The sequence below is a fragment of the Dromiciops gliroides genome, chromosome 1, assembly GCF_019393635.1.
Source record: "Dromiciops gliroides isolate mDroGli1 chromosome 1, mDroGli1.pri, whole genome shotgun sequence".
NCBI classification, from domain to species: domain Eukaryota; kingdom Metazoa; phylum Chordata; class Mammalia; order Microbiotheria; family Microbiotheriidae; genus Dromiciops; species Dromiciops gliroides.
In genome coordinates, this window is record NC_057861.1 from 379,269,375 (window position 1) to 379,277,832 (window position 8,458).

Genomic DNA, 8,458 nt, shown 5'->3' on the forward strand with positions numbered 1-8,458 from the left:
TAAACAGTTTATGCTGATTTAGTCCCTCATCATGGTTCATTCATGGTATCCTTTCTATGTTTCTCTTGTCTCCTCTGTTTGAATTTCAGTTACTAAGCAGCTCTGATCTCTTCCTCCAGAATTCCTGGAAGTTCACTATTTAATTAAAGACTTATTTTTCCCCTCAGTAGGTTTATATTCAGTTTGGCTGGCTGAGTTATTCTTGTCTGTAAGCCTTCTGGAGTATTCCAAATTCTTGGTTTATGTAAAGTATTGGCTCCTGAAGTATGTCTGATTTGGACTATGTCTTCTCAGTAGTTGAATTCTTTATTTCTGACTTCTTTTAGTACTTTCTTTTCTTTGAAATGGTAACCGTGGATTTAGGCTATAATGTATATGATAGTTTACATTTTGAGGTTTGTTTGGAGATGTGACCAGGGGATCCTTTTTATTTCCACTTTGTCTTCAGTTTTTAACAGACCCAGTCAGTTTTCTTTTTAAGATTTCCTAAAATATGATGTCTAGGCTCTGTTTTTGGTCATGTCATTCAGATAGTCTAATGATTCTTGTTTTTTCCCTGATATATTGTCTAGGTTAGTTGTTTTTGTTATGAAATATCTTACATTTTTCATTTTTATTTTTTTGATTTAGTTTTAATATTATCTCCTGGAGTCATAGGCTTTTATTTGAGTATTTTAATATTCATGTTGTTGTCCATTTTGTACCAAGATGTTAGTTCCCTTTTATTAATTCCTCTTCTCTGATTTTCATTTGCTTTTTTTCTCCCTCTGGTGTTCTCATTTCATTTTTTTGAAATTGTTTAAACTCTACAACAAAAATAAAAAAAGAAAACAATAAAAATATGTATCATCTCTTCCAAGAATTTTGGTTCAATTTTTGCCTAAACTGTATTCTCTTCCTCTGGGTTTGTATCTTGAGCATCCTTGTCACCACAATAGCACTTTAGGATGCAAATCTTCCTCCCATTTTTCCAGCCTACTTCCTGACTTCAGACTTGATATTAGTTCTTGGTTCTGTGCACATTTGGAAGGAAGGTCTGGTTTGGTTGTACTGCTACTTTCTTGGGGAGCTGCATGTTGTTTTGTTTCAGGATTTCAAAGACAGCTGATACTGGAGACTTGAAAGCTTTCAGGGTTCCCAAAGTGATCTGATTTATGGCAAAGTCTGCTGTGCTCTCTAATCTGAACTCTATAAGTACTTGATATGTCTTTAGGTTTGAAGAATGGTAGACTCTTGCTGGACTCAGATACCGTCAGTCAACTGAGAAAGTTTTGAGTCAAAGTAACAAAACTATACATTCATTCTTCTTTTGTCTGGGATCCCTGACTTGGTTATTCTGCCACAGGCTTCAGACAGGGTTAGGAACTAGAAATCGGACAATGCTCTGCTTTTGGTGTCTCAGTAATAGTTTGCTTATGAACTTGTTCCACCCTAGCATAATGTTTAAGGCTTCTGGAATGCCATCCTTGGGCACAGGCACCTTCCTCAGTCATCTTTGGATGTATGAACAAGGAGTAATGAAACTGCCAGTTGGTATAGATTCACAGTGTGCCCCATGAGCTCCAGACTCTCATCTTGTCATTGGGTGGAGCTTTGTCCTAGACATTAGAACTATCCCTATAGTGTCTTCTGGCTAGATCCCATCTCCAGTATCTATGGATTTCTCTGTTTATATCCCTATGTAAACCTGGTATGGAAAATGTCTCCCTGTGATTTTTTTTTCTTAGATTTCATTATCAGGATAGGATCAAGTATATTGTCTAGATTTGTTTAGGAGAGTTCCCCCCCCCGCCCCTGCCCCTGCCTCTGGGAAAGTTCACTATACCTTCTATTTCATTATCTTGTTTCTGCCTCTAAAATAAATTATTTTAAAAAATGAGTAAAAGTATTAAGCTATTAAGTTATCTACTGTAGAGTCAATGAAAGCATCCTTGATAAAATTCTAATAGCAGACAGGATGACAGGAATGATAAATAATATATCCTGTTCCCTTATCATTTTGATTACTTTTTTTTTGTGAGGCAATGGGGGTTAAGTGACTTGCCCAAGGTCACACAGCTAGTAAGTGTCAAGTGTCTGAGGCCAGATTTGAACTCAGATCCTCCTGAATCCAGGGCCAGTGCTTTATCCACTGTGCCACCTAGCTGTCCCTGATTACTTTTAACATTTCTTTTATTTTAAAATATTTTGTTCAATGTAGATTAAAATGTGAATATTTGGTATGACAACATTTATTAAACACATTGTTTTATTTTGTTTTATGGGGAATTCTTATACCTGAGTAATTGTAAGCCAAATATCTATAGGCATAATGGTCTGATTATATTAAAATTAATTGATTTTTTAAATACAACTTGAAGACTACATTTGTAGTAAATGTACTTGTCATTAGTAAATTTAAAAAAGATAGTGGGCTCTTTTGTTTCTACTCATTTTGTTCAGTCTGCAGTAATATATTGGAATTTACACTATTTCCTTGCATAATCAGCATTGATGGAAAATCCAGCTTCATTAAGCATAATTTCTCTGTAGCCTCTGGTAATTATGATCTGTTCCTGAATCCCCATTTCCTTTATTCCCATTTCCTTTATCCCCAATAACAAATCTAAATTACTCTATTATTTATCGAGTGTGTGTTTGTCATTTTATTGTTATTTAGTGATTTTTAATATTTCCCCACTAAGGGTCTTTTGATTTTTGCTCTTGGATCTTAACCTTTCACAGCTTTCATCTGGAAAAAGACAAATTTCAGTGATAGTAAGCAAATGCAGTGCTTAGCATCCTGTTGCCAGACATTACTTCTGCTTAAGACATTTGTGGTTATTTCTGCTCCTCCCAAAATGTATTCCTTAATTTTATAACTTGTTTTGCATGTTCTCCAAGAATACATGTATATTCTCTTCATCCACATTTTATAACAAAGAGTGAATTTCCTATAGTGACCATAAAGTGATAGGCCCTGTGTTTGGTTAATAGTATTTGTTTTTTTTTTTTTAGAGCAGTTACCAAATATGTTATAATATTTTAGTATCAAAAATATGCTCATACTAGTATTGCATGGATATTGATTCTTTAAAATCTTTACTTCCTTTGAGATTTGATATTAGAATGCCAGTAAGTCACTTGGTACAAAGAATCATGTCTTTTTCCCTTTATTTGCTATATTTTGCCTAGAGGAGACCAGAATATTTATATCACATTTGTCCATTGAATCAATTAGATCCTTAGATGCAAACCTGCAGCTTTTAGTCTCCATTTCCCTTGGTGTACAATAACATTTTTATGTTTACCCAATGAAAATTCCATTTTGATATCATTGGGGTAAAATTCCACCAGATGGAAAATAAATATTTGTTAAATTTTCTTTTCAGTGTAGCCGTGTTATGAAGCCATCCATGTATATCAAATGATCAAGTAGTACAACTCCCTATTTAACTTTGTAGCTATATTCACTTCTATGTAATAGACATATAAATGGGCTTAAGACAATGCAAAACTACAAGGGGCATAAACTATTTCATGAAAGACAGTGTATTTTCTATCATTCATTGTTTGTGCCATGTTTCAATTAAAGAACATTTTTCCAAGTGAATATTAAATGGTCTAGCATTTTTTTTTTCACTATCACTGGGTCTATTATAGATTGTCAGTACAAGAATAAACTGAGAATGCAACTGAGTTAAAGTCTTTGCAGCAATCAATAGACACAATATCAGTGTTATGACCTTTTCAGGCATCTTGTTTAATAATTTTCAAAGTGTTTACAGATTTTTCTTTATACTACTACAAGTTTTTGGTGCATCCCTTTTACTTTTCATGTAAGATTATTTTCTTGTGTGTATATATTTTTAAAAATTCCTACAAGCTGGTAATGTTTTGTATAAAGTACAGAAAAAACAATCTTTATTTGGAGGGGTCAATAGTTTTCTTATCCTTTTTTTGCAGTAGATATGTGATGCCTTCTGTTAAGAAATACAGAATCAGAATTACAACAGAAAGGAAGTTGATAGGTTTTATAGTAATTTATACAATACTGTGATCCATCTTAACTGATAATTATAGATTTTGTTTAGCCTTAATACTTACCAATTTTTCATGGAAGTTAGAGTTTCAGTCACCACCTTTGACATAATTTATGTTAGTGGCAATTTTTCTCTCTTACATTTGTTGTAAATTTACATTTTCATTCCATTGGACTACTTATGGCCATATATTAGATCAGGAATTTCCCAACTCCCCTTTCTTCAGGCATTGTTTTTATCTCTGATTTCTTTGTTTCACAAAACTTTACAGTCAAGTTTTTGTTTGAAGCTGAATCATTCACTATTTTCTTGCTTTGTTCCATTTCTTCTATCACCATATCCTTCATGCCCTTCACATCCAATTGATTCTGAAATCATCCAAACACCATTTTCCATTTTTTACCACCTCATTCCTAAACCCCCTCAAGAGTTCTACTATAAAGTTCTAACCAAATGTGACTTAGTCCAAACACTGTACCCTCCCAGAATATCTGTTCAATAGGCAAGAAACTTACTTCCATGTTAAATCTTTTCCTTTCCCAATCCTTCCATCTTCTAGCAATCATCACAACCTGTATTATCCATGATGACACAGCCTCCTTGGTCACCCTTTCCAATACTGACTGCATTTTCACTATTTACCTTTTACTTATAGGTCAGAGTGACGAAGTTGGAATACACCTTGCTGCCCATCACCACTTCAAGGTTCTCCTCTAACTTTGTCATTCAATAACCTCTCCTACTTTGAGATCTATACATTCTACATGTTCTACCTAACCAAAATTCTGGTATCTTTTGTCTGGAGACCTTGAAGATATTCTCCTTCCCTCAACAAGTTGAATATCTATCACTATCCCTCTATCCACAACAACTCTTCCAAACACTTTTATCTCTCTTCAAAACTCCCATGGCTTCCTCTCCTCTTTCCTTCAATTGAGATTCTTGTCTCATATTTTAGAGGGAAGGAGCTCCTTCTTCTCCCTTCCACATCATCTTGTATGACTCAGACGCCTTCTGCCACTTTATCCTCCTTCATCTCTGTCTCACATAAAGAGGTAGCCATATTTCTTATCAAGGCAAACTCTTCTACATGCACAAATGTTCCCATTTCATCTGGTCTGCTTTTTCTAATTGCCTCTTTTGTCATTTCCATTCTATCACTGATCTTAAATTTCTACCTGACTATGAGCTGCTTCTATACTGCCTATAATGTACATATCTCTCCCACTTTAAAACAACAACAACACAATAACAAAAACTTGAGCCTTCCATCCCTGTTATTTTCCTATATCTCTTCCGTTGTCTGAAAATGTTGTTTATAGTAATCACTTTTTCCCTCTCTTCTCTTTGTCCTCTTTTTATTTGTTTAAGCTATCAGAAATTAGCTTTTTTATTTTTCTCTCAAATACAAGTAGAAACATCGTGTTGTGTGTCTGTGTGTAAATTTTGAGTTCCAAATTAATTCCCTCTCACAATCCCCTACCCTCTTTTTTGTTTGTTTGTTTGTTTTTGTGGGGCAATGAGGGTTAAGTGACTTGTCCAGGGTCACACAGCTAGTAAGTGTCAAGTGTCTGAGACTGAATTTGAACTCAGGCCCTCCTGAATCCAGGGCCAGTGCTTTATCCACTGTGCCACCTAGCTACCCTACCCTACCCCCTTTTTGACAAGGCAAACAATTTACTATAGATTATACATATATAGTCATGTAAAACATCTTTTTCCATAGTATCTATGTTGCAAAAGAAACCATACCACCAAAAGAAAGAAAGAAAGAAAGAAAGAAAGAAAGAAAGAGAGAGAGAGAGAGAGAAAGAAAGAAAGAAAGAAAGAAAGAAAGAAAGAAAGAAAGAAAGAAAGAAAGAAAGAAAGAAAGAAAGAAAGATCACTCAGTTCTTTCTGGAGAAGTAGATAACTTTTTTTTGTGTGTGTGAGGCAATTGGAGTTAAGTGACTTGCCTAGGGTCACACAGCTAGTAAGTGTAAAGTATCTGAGGCCGGATTTGAACTCAGGTCCTCATGAATCCAGGGCCAGTGCTCTATCCACTGTGCCACCTACCTGCCCCCTATATACTATTTTCAGTATAATTCCATTGAATTTTTTTAGATCATTGTGTGGCTGAGAAAACTTAAATAATTCTTAGTTGATCATTGTACAATATTGCTATTATTGTGCACAATGTTCTTCTGGTTCTGCTCACTTCATTTTGCATCAGTACATATAAGTCTTTCCAAGTTTTTCTGAAACCAAGTAATACCTCTGAAACTGTTCTCTCCAAAGTTATCAATGGTGTCCTAATTACCAAATCCAATGACTTTTTTTGAATTTTCATCCTTTTATTTAACCTCTCTGCAACCTTTAACGCTGATCAAACTCTCTCTTTGGAAAGTTCTTATCTCTTAGATTTTTGGACACCATTCTCTCCCTCTTCTCTTTCTATATATTTGGCTGTTTCTTTTCAGGTTCTTTTAATATCAGCCACAACTTATATGCAAAGATTACTCCCAGGGCTATTCTGAGCCTTTTTATTTTCTTCTCCTATACTGCTCTTGGTCATCACCACAGCTCTCATGAATTAAAACATTATTTCTCTCCCAATGATTCACTAATCTACCTATCTTGCCATAATAGTTCTGTTGACCTCTAGTATAGCATCTCCAACTGCCTTTACAAGTTGGATGTCCAATAGACATTCAAAACTGAACTTACCCTCTCCACCAATTTACCTACAACAGTAAAGGGCAGCTCCATTCGCGCAGCACTCCAGGCTTTCAAAATAGGTATCAATTTAAACTCCTCATTATCTCTCAACCCCTTATATGCAATCTGTTACCCAAGTCTGTCAACTTTAACTTTTAACATCTCTTGAATAATCCTTCCCCTTTTGTTCCTTTGATATTGCCACAACCCTGGTACAGAACATTATTACTTCATGTTTGAATAATTATAATAACCTAATGGTGGGTCTGTATACCTCAAGTCTCTCCCCACTCCACAGCTTGTTCAGTCATTCACCAATTGATGGACATTCCTGTGATTTTCAATTCTTAGCCATCACAAAGAGTTGCTTTAAATATTTTTGTACACTTTTTTTCTTTTCCCTTTTTCACAGTTACTATTGTTAACTGTTTCCCTCCATCCAATAGGATGGAGGGAAAATAGGATCCCTTTCCCATGATATTTATCCTATTATCTATCTTCTTTCAACCTATCCTTCCTCAAAAGGGATTTGTTTCTGACTGCATTAAATCTACCCTCTTTTCTTTTACCCCTCCTTCCTTCTCCCCTTCCCCTCCTACTTTCCTGGATATTAGATAGATAATGTGTATGTTATTCCCTCCTTGAGCCATCTCTGATGAGATTAAATATTTCAGCCAGTTCTGAGGTGTGTAAGGTTCATTCACTATCCATTTTAGATAGATTACTCCGCCCAGTTGCGTGTGTATGTTAATCCCTCCTTGAGCCAACTCTGATGAAATTAAGGTTTTTGAGCTTATTCTGATGAGTGTAAGGTTCATTCACTGCCCTCCTCCTCCCCCATCTCTCCACCTACTCCATAAGCCCTTTTCTGTTTCTTTCAAGTGGAACTTTACCCCCTTTCTACCTATTTTCTCCCCCCTCCCAGTGTATTCCTCTCACCCCTCAATTTTACCCTAAAGATGTCATCGTGATGCAGCTAGGTGACACATTGTCAAAGAACCCATCCTGGACCCAGGAGGATCCAAACCCAAATCTGCCTCAGAGAGAAGACACTCACCCAATGCATGACCCCAAAAATGTTACCCAACTCCAACAACACCACAAAAATAAAAAGATAAACAAAAAATCTATACTTTATAGATATCATCTCTTCATAATCAATTTGCACCTGTTCCCTCTGTTTAAATTTATTCCTATTATTTGCCTTAATACTGAGTAAATTCTTATGAGTTAGACATATCATCTTCCCATGTAAGAATGTAAATAGTTTAACCTTTTAACATTCCTCTTAATTTCTTTTTCCTGTTTACCTTTTTATGCTTCTTTAGGGTTTTGTATTTGAAAATAAATTTTCTGTTCAGTTCAGGTCTTTTCATGACAAATACCTAAAGTCCTCTTTTTGCCTTCATGAATTTGCATGTCATCCTTGCACAGGGGCCATGCTAATCTCTGTATCATTCCAATTTTAGTTTATTTGCTGCTGAAGTGAGCACAAAAGTCCTCTTTTTCATTGAAGTCCCATTTCCCCATGAAAGATTATACTCAGTTTTGCTGGATAGGTTATTTTTGGTTGTAATCCCAATTCATTTGCCTCTGGAGTATCATATTCTATGCTTTCTGTTCCTTTAATGTAGAAGCTGCTAGATCTTGTCCTATCCTGACTGTGGCTCCACAGTACTTGAATTGTTTCTTTTTGGCCTCTTGCAATATTTTTTCCTTGATCTGGGAGCTCTGGAATT

The 8,458-nt window shown here is 35.4% G+C and overlaps 1 non-coding gene across 1 annotated transcript; it reads right to left on the reverse strand.

Moving 5' to 3' along the window:
* Window positions 1–8,106: 8,106 nt before the first annotated feature.
* LOC122737674 lies at window positions 8,107–8,212 on the reverse strand. The gene has a single exon (XR_006354480.1). It is a non-coding gene; the product is annotated as a U6 spliceosomal RNA (small nuclear RNA).
* Window positions 8,213–8,458: the final 246 nt, after the last annotated feature.